The sequence below is a fragment of the Athene noctua genome, chromosome 19, assembly GCF_965140245.1.
Source record: "Athene noctua chromosome 19, bAthNoc1.hap1.1, whole genome shotgun sequence".
Lineage (NCBI taxonomy): Eukaryota > Metazoa > Chordata > Aves > Strigiformes > Strigidae > Athene > Athene noctua.
This window is the reverse complement of record NC_134055.1, coordinates 1170271-1179098: the sequence shown is the minus strand read 5'-3', so window position 1 is coordinate 1179098 and position 8828 is coordinate 1170271.

Genomic DNA, 8828 nt, shown 5'->3' with positions numbered 1-8828 from the left:
GCGTTACCTGGTTCGGCACCAGCCTCCCGGCCGGCACGGGCGGGGCGGCTTTGCAGAGCAGCAGAGCAGCCTGGAGGGCGAGCGGGAGACTGATTCCAGCGCTTCTTCTGTAATTCGCCAAGTGAAAAAAATAAATAAATAAGCAGAAAACGACAACTCCGCGTCGCCGTGATGCCCCCGCGGGAGGCGCAGCCCCGGTGCCTCACCCAGCGGCCGGGCGCGGCGCCTCCGCTCGGCTTTCCCTGGCCCCCGGCTCTGGTCCCTGCGGCTCGGCGGGAGCATTTTATAACCGCAGGAACGCGGCCAGCAGGGACGTGGGGAAAACGGGACTTTCAACATGTCACTGCCGTTACCCAAGGCTGGGCGGCGCCACCCAAGGCTGGGCGGCGGGGGAAGCGCGGGGACTCGCCCTGATGTTCCCGACATCCCCATCCTCGTCCCCATCGCCATCCCCATCGCCATGCCCGTCCCCATCCCCATCCCTACCCACGGCCCCGTCCCCATCCCCGTCCCCTCCCTCCTGCCCACCCGCCCCAGCCGTTCCTGCGTGGCCCCAGCGCTAAGGGCCGCCGCAGACAGAGCGGTTCTGGCAGCCTCACGGGCAACGACCAGATAAATATCTCAAGATACTGGAGGCACTTGAGCAGGTTTTGTCACCGCGTGGCCGCTCTCTACACTGAACGAGCAGCTGTAGCAAGAGAGCAGCAACCGCAAGAGAAATGTTACAGAACCCCGCGGCTTTATTTAGGACATGGACCAGTAAAGCATTTAAACAGGGGATTGTAACTAAGGACAGGCATTTTAACATAAATATATTACTTCCTTATTCACGATCCAAGTTCTCAAGGATCTTTCCTAACAGAGTATTTGTAGGATTTCCTCCTCTCCAGAGAGAGCTCCCTATTCTGTCTGTTGCTGCCTGCCAGGTTTGTCCCTTTACGCTTCTCCAGCGCACTAAAAAAACTGGAAGGAAATTGCAACCCCCTGAAGTATAAACTATTCCCACCACGTCGCACGTGTGGATACCAGGAGGACAGTGAGGTGACGGAGATGGGATCACTGAGCTGATTTTCAATTTCAGGCAACATGTGGCCATTTACTTATTACAAAACCAGGTTTGTACCTGCAGCCTGAGAGCCACAAGCCATCCCGGAGCCAACGGCGGCACGAGGTGCAAAGCGGTGGCAGCAACTGCAGCCAGTTCGGACTGGATCGGGCCCCAGTTACCTGTTCCCTGATATTATGTGTGACTGCTTTAAGGAAACTGTTTAGAACTGCTTTCAAATTAAAGACACTTCTTAAACCTACTAGTGCAAGATCAAAATCATGACAATGATAACTAGAGAAAGATTTACAGGTGCTGATCAAAGATCGGCAGAAATACGGCAGAATTGCTGCAAGAGAAACAAGGAAATGTAAGTTCTCATCTGTCACGGTTTTACTGGACAAGCTCAGGCAAGGCATTTTCTTCTTTCTGTGTCTAGTTTCTCTATTTAAAAATTCTGTGCTTGTGTAAAGCACTCCTAGAGGTAACCTGAGCTATGTGTACAAGTGTTCATGCATGAATACACCTGTATATTTCCATCCAGGGTTGACAGAGATGAATCTCTTGAAGAACAGACCAGAGTTTTCTGTAGTTTGAGCATTCACCTGCTTGACTGTATCAAGCCAACGCTTCTTTGTTTTCACTGCTCGTGAATGTTCACACTCAGATTTGGTTTTTGTTTGGTTGGGTTTGTTTGTTTGGTTTTTACACGATGCCTGGCCTTTCACTGGAATTATCACTTGACATCCCTTCGTTTAAAACATTCCAGATATCTAATCAGCAGGCAGAAATAATGTGTGAGCTGTGTGACCCAAGGCCATGCCCCAAATTTCCACCTTGCTTCTGATACATCACAGCTCTTCCCAAACCATACGGACAGCCATAACTGCTTGAGTGTGAATACAACTCTGTGTTCTCAAGGGTCACATTGAAGGCGCTTGACCCAAAAGGAAACTTCAGAGTTCAAAGGACAAGGTTACACTCTTCTTTGCATTTGCTGTTTTGTCAAGGTTTAAAAAAATTATTTGCATCCTTCCCTTTCTTATGAAATCTGACCTCTCTTTTCTACAGAACACGGGGAATCGTAAGGTCTAGTACTGTAAAAGAGAACATACCTTAGCAGAAATGTAAGTGAATTCAATTATATCCAATAGTTTCTAAGCTTTATTCAGCCTCCTTATTACCCTGTGCTTGGAGACTGCTGAAATCAAGGAAAGACTATGTAGGGATTGGATATGAAAAATCAGATTTGGAATGACCAGAAGAGGAGAAACATCTTCCTTATAAGAACTGTTTAAAGGACTGGCTGAGGTACAGTGATTCAGGGAACTGCTTAACCCCTCTGATTTTTCAAACAGGACCTGCTCTTTTACTCACTGAAAATGATAATAAAACTCCCTCTCTATAATAAGAACAAGAAAGCACCATTCATTTCTTAGGTGGAGCCAGAGATTAACTAAACAAGATCACTGTGCACTCCTTCTACAAATATTCTACACTGCCTGGAAAGGTCCTCCCTCAGAAAACCAATTCCACACATATTTCCTATTTTTGCACAGCCACTTCTGCCTCTGCCATATCAAAATACAAGAACTAGATGCTTTTCTTGCATTAACTTTGATGAAAGAGGTGCCCTTTCAGAGCAGAATGTTGACCTATTCAATGGCATTCTGACCACGCTGTCATTTTGAGTTAAATTGGTTTGTTTCTGGAAATGCGATGGCCTGTAGCCTCAACAATAAGCTTTCTGCACTTTCATTCAAATCAAGTCACATTCTTTGTCTGACTACAGTATTCTGCATCAGCTCAAGAAGTTATATTCTTAAAAACATTTAAAAAACAAGCTCTGTTTGTAAGGTTGCTCCTCTGAGATCGGGACACCTCGAGTCTTCAAAGAACTATCACACTGAGGTGAAGCTGATAACAAGGGCTGATTTTCCCAACGTCACATAACCCTGCAGAGATGATGTGCAATTGTCCCAACTTTCCATAAACTACTAGCCATTTTTCTGTAACTCCCTTTTCCAAACTAATCTAACTACGACTCCATGATGACCTTTCAGAGATGTTGCCTCCAACATCACAAATTCAAAATATAACATTGCAGGCACCTATACACACTTGGCACCTCAGAAGATGTGTTGAGACGTCACAAGCTCCTCCTGGGATAGGGATGAAACTCTCTGTTTGCATTTACAACCTGATGGCTCTGTTCTTTATGCATTTTCTTTTCCTGAGGAAACATCCTCTACTTCCTGCTTTACCCCATTTGATTCTCAACAGGAAATTTGGTCCTTAAAATACCAATAACACATAATCATTAAAAAACAGTTGGAAGGGACCCCCACATGGCACCTGGTCCATCTCCCTGCCCATCAGCAAGATCAGCTCTAACTAAGATATCTCTGAACCACCAGAAAACAATTAACAAGTCATGATGAGGGGCAGGACTCAGCGAAAAAGCTGTCTAGTAACCTGAGACACCAAAGAGTAAGATAATCAGTCAAAATGGAGGCAGATCACCCAAGACTATTTATGTAATGGAAATGGACTCATTTCGGTGAAACACTCACTACTTCTTTCATGTGACCACTTTGTGGTACAAATAATGGGACCAAGTGAGTTAAGTTAAGAACATTTATTCACTTTCTGTTCCTTTCCTGGGCTGAAGTGCTGTTTCGCTATGAGACTTCATTGCCATTTTCCAGCTTGCTGTCACTTAACTGCAGAAGAGACATCATTTCCCTGGTAACGTTTCAGTGCGTGTTACATACTTAGAGAGTTCTTTTAAGACAAGTATTGCCTCTTTGTGTTGTATCCAATGCCTGGTATGACGGGCACTGAGCCAGAGGAAAGCCCTCCTCTACCTTTTCAACTCAGAGGTAAATAAATAATAACAATGGTGAGGGTTTGTGTCATAGACTGGGTGCCACACCATGCTAGGATTAGCATCTACAAGGCTCGGTTTGCTAGCACCTTTGCACTTCTCATCCAAAAACGTTAGCTGCAAAAAATATATTTTTAGTTCCTAAATACCAAATGCCCCAGAAAGGGAAGAGAAAGCCTGTGATACATGTGTAGTGAGGGATCCAGGAGCTGTAGGATAGGAACTCCGTAAAGGTTATAGGTGGCCCACTTCCAACTGGCCTTATTTTTCAGTGCTCGCTCATCTCATGTGGGAATGTTTCAGTCATTGGCCTTAAAGCTCTTCTGAGCGGAGTGTGGTGACAATGTTCTGTCCTAAAGGATGCAGATAGTGACAACTGCATATGCATGTCACATTTGGAGAATTACAGAACAATAACAGACTAAAAATTTCTACTTTCTCACCTTATACTTCTTTAAATGTCTAATGAAGATATGTAAAAGGAAACTGGTAACTTCTAACAAAATGCAAGACTTCATCAATTTGCTACATTTAATTTAGGAGGTGAAACAAATTAAAAATAATTCTAGGGACACTTTCTTTCCTTATGACATTCCACCCTTAAATACAGAAAACAGCTGGTCCATGGAAGCCAACTCCCAGGCACAGTATGTCTTAAAATGAAGATTTACACACCGAAACAACCGAGCTTCTCACCAACTCCTCCAGCCTTTATGTTCTGGAACCTCAGTAGATTCACTGTTTTTCTTGGAAGCTTTTGGTAGTTTCTGACAAAGAAAGATACAATTAATACACTGATAACTACTGTTAAGAAAGGTATTCCCAAACATCTGCTCATATTGACTACTGCTAATCATCTTCTTTTACACTACTTTGGGTTTCATTTCCCAAAGAAAATTTGTTTGGTTTGAATATTCCCTCAAACTTTGCAAGATGGCAAAACTGTTTCTTTGGTTTGGTGTTTCGATCACTTACTGTACCTTTAAGGATTTTAATGTATTTACCATTAAGTGCAGCATCTTCTTCACTGGCCACTTGATCATTTTGAATTCTTTATAAAGTGGGGATAACAACTTTCTATCAAAAGCAAAATAAAAGTCTCGTGTCTAGGCACTTCAAAAGATGCAAATACAAGCAGGATCCCAAATCTACTGTCAGGACTCCTTTTTTGTGCCTGCAGATTTCAGGTATATTAAAAGCAACAGTTTTTGGGGTGAAAAGTGCTGTGTTTCCTCTTCCACCTCCTGATGTAGGGAGTGTCAGATTGCACATCCAGTGATGACTGGGCAGCAGGGTACATTTCAGAACATCAACATCCGAGGGTGAAAGTGAAAGTTAAGGAGAGTGTTAACATTTACAGGGATGTGCCAGTAAATCCAGCCCTTCCTGTCTGCTAATTGTAAGAGTTAGGTCAAATCCAGAAACGTAATTATAGACAAAATCCCCTCATCAGTCACCCTTTTCAAAATAACCATGTGTGCATATTACAAACACAGACGAGGAAGTGAAGGAGGGACAAAGCAATCACCCAGCCAATACCCGGATTTCGCTGTGCCTGGCTGCACGTCGTCTCAAGCAGAAGCAGCTTCTGGACCGGACTGACCCACGGCCGTCTCCTCAGCCCTGGGTGGGATAAAAACCAGTGTCCTGCACGGGGCCGCTCCTCGGCATCGTTTCATGAGGTTTAGCCTATTGAAGAGGTCACTGGCTGGAGGAAAAGGGAAGGGAGAAGCTGGCATGTGGATACAGAAAAACATACGGAACGGTGGTTGGTGTCTCTGGTCCTGCAATTCACACCTGCCCCAACAGAACGTGAAGAACAGGACCTTAAGATTACCACGTGCAAAAAAGGGGTTTTTGCTTGAGAAATAAGGGAACTGCAGAATCGCAAATGTGTCCGTTTAATGAATTTAGCAAAAGGTGTACATTTACTAAAAGCATCGTTTGGGGGAAGACTCTCCAATTAAAGTAACAGAGCGCTGGCTGATGTCAGCAGGATTTCAGAATTTCTAATCGAGGTCAAATAATACAAGAGATTTAAATACTGGTTTTCAAAAAACAATCCATAAATTTCCGGGCTGAAACAAAGAATGGAATATTGAAGTGTAAACATAACTTATATTCTGAAACTTAAAAAAAATACCTTAAATAAAAAGAGAAGCTAAAATTCAGCCTAAGAAGCTAAAATTCAGCCTAAGAAATCATGAGGACTTCCTTAGGACTCCATTCTGCATTTTCATGCTGGTTTTCATCCAAAAAATATTAAAATGTTGCTAAAACATATACAAATTTTTGATCTTGTGGCACAGTCCCTCACCACAACGTGAAGGAACGTACAGCAAAATGTATCATTTCTCATGGGAATATGCGAGAAATATTAAAACGATGCACTTCCACAGAAACTGCTCCAAACCCTGTGAAGCTGAGCAGCGAATGCTGTTGTTCCGGAGGTTGGTTTAGCCACTTCACACAATCCTTGAGCGGGGTTTAAGTCTCTGTTATCATGGAGGGAGTATCACGTTCTTCGGCTTAACAGGACTTGAAAACTTACCTGCAATTCTCACCAAACAAATGTTTAAGGTCAGTCTGGGCAATGATGAGGGCTCTTAATCCAGCTTTCCATCACTGGTTTCTGAAACGTGGGGCTTTTTGTTTCTTACCTTTTACATAACCTTCTCCTAAATGACTGATTTTGCATGTTTATATCAGACTTCGTGCAATTACAAATTACAGTCCATGCTTTCCATTAGATATGAGCAGAGACTCTTTCTTCAGAGGTTAATGAACTCTGAAAAAGGTTATTAAGTCTATTGGGAATTTCACCAAAATCCCCAGAGCCTTAAGTCTGCACATAATGCAGTCTCTGTGTGCCGTATTCTGCTTTGTAAGCACACAGGCATACTACTAAAATAATGAAAATCACATTTTTGCTTAATACTAAAATGGGTAATATACACTCAGGATAACCTTAGATGTAAACAGAAGTAACAGTGCTCCATCCTGGATTAAGGAAGTAGGAAGTTAAATTATTAGAAAATGATTAATGATCTTACCTGTGTCAGGATGTAATCAGAAAACATACTTTCAAATCCCTTTTTTTTTCTCCTCACAGCCTAATCTTTTCTTCATCATTCCCCTGGTTACTGCAGACTCGCTGCGAGTGTAGGCAATGACAACATTCACAGCAATTTCTCCTCTTTCCTTTGGGGACTGTGCTAAGATTAAGATCTTCACCCCCAGAGCTCCCCCAGACCAACCAGAAGCATGTTTTCTCTGCTAAAGCATCACAAATCCTCCACCACCCTTTCTCACAAAACCTCCAGTGTGTACAAGTGTAAAATTCTCCTTGTCCTCCTGTACTGGACACACAGACTATGTTTCTCATCCTCGATTTTTCTCACCCTACTTCTCTCCATATCTGAGTGTCTTCCTGGCTGGCACGTTAACACTGTGTGCTGCTGGGCACATTCTGAAGAGATACTGGCCGTCGTTTCTTTGGGCAAACGGAAATTGGTCTTAGACACGAGTTCAGACATTGGTTGACTTTCATTCAAAGTGTTTGCATCGACTGTAGCACCACATCCCAGTCCACACAGGCTGGCTCCGAGGAACACGGAACAACTGCGATACCCAGAGAAGGACGGATCACCATCCAGGTCTGCATCTCCTCACAGAGAGACAATCACGAAGCTGAATTTGAAGAGGACAAAATCAGGAGAAAATAAAAGCACACTCATCACTAATTCTGTCTTCTGAACATGTACTGCTTCCTTATTTGTGCCATTAAAGCACATCCTTTCTCTATGAAGCAACTGTGAGACATTTTCCTTCCACAAAAGCTCTGTGATGTTGGTCTGCTGAAGAATGCTAAAATGAATTCACAGGAATTACAAACTGATTTCCAAAAGAGAGGGCACCCTCCTGCTGAGCTCTTCACCATGTTTGCGGCTGTTGCAACTGCTGGAGCAGTTGATCTGCTTCACATCGAGAAAGAATCCTTGGGCATCTTGGTCGCTTGCTCCAAAAAAATCTCAAATTCTATCTGTTTAGTGAAGCCATTTTAAGATTAATTTCCATGGCACATTCTTCATCATCTTCAGAGCCTTAGAGTCTTTTAGTTGGTTTTCATTGATTTTGAGCTGCAAGTCTAGCTAAATACTTACACACTGAATTACAATTTACCATGTTAGTCTCTGTTGAACCCACCAGAAAGCAAGCTTCTGCCGATCTGCTGCCAGTTTCAATTAATGGAGTAAATATTTAGACTAATTTGGGAAATTCTGTCTCTTATCACAAATCTAAACAAAGATGTTGGTCTGAACATATCTTCTCACTACATCTTCTGTGGTTTTTTTCATTTCTTTGTTGATCATGCAGTGATTAGATGAACTGGAGAAGCATGAATCCTAAGTCGTCACCCAGCAGAGGCACGCAGTCTTTAACTTGCAAACTATTCAGGCAGTGCTGTTAAAACATGGGGCTTGTGTCCTGGCTACACACAAAAGGTATGTTTTAGGAATATGTACACACGTATTCTGACTAATTCTCCGTCTTTGATTAAAACAACTGTTTCCCCATTTGGAACTGCCTAGCAAGGATAACCAACGCGCAGGTGAACTTCAGGCAGTTGCTGAAATAGGGTATGCTGAATAGTGCTGGGGTTTATGGACTATTCCTCAACCGTAACTCCCATACCTGAAATAAAGTCAGGAAAGGAACTCGTATCATGCACAGAATTATAGGAGAATGCAGGTTGGAAGGGACCTCAGCACTTCACCTAGTCCAACCTCCTGCTCCAAGCGGGGTCACCTGTGAGGTCAGACCAGGTCGCTCCTTGTTTTTCATTTGACAAGCAAAGATGATGCTTATTCACACAACTCTTGACCACGCTGACAG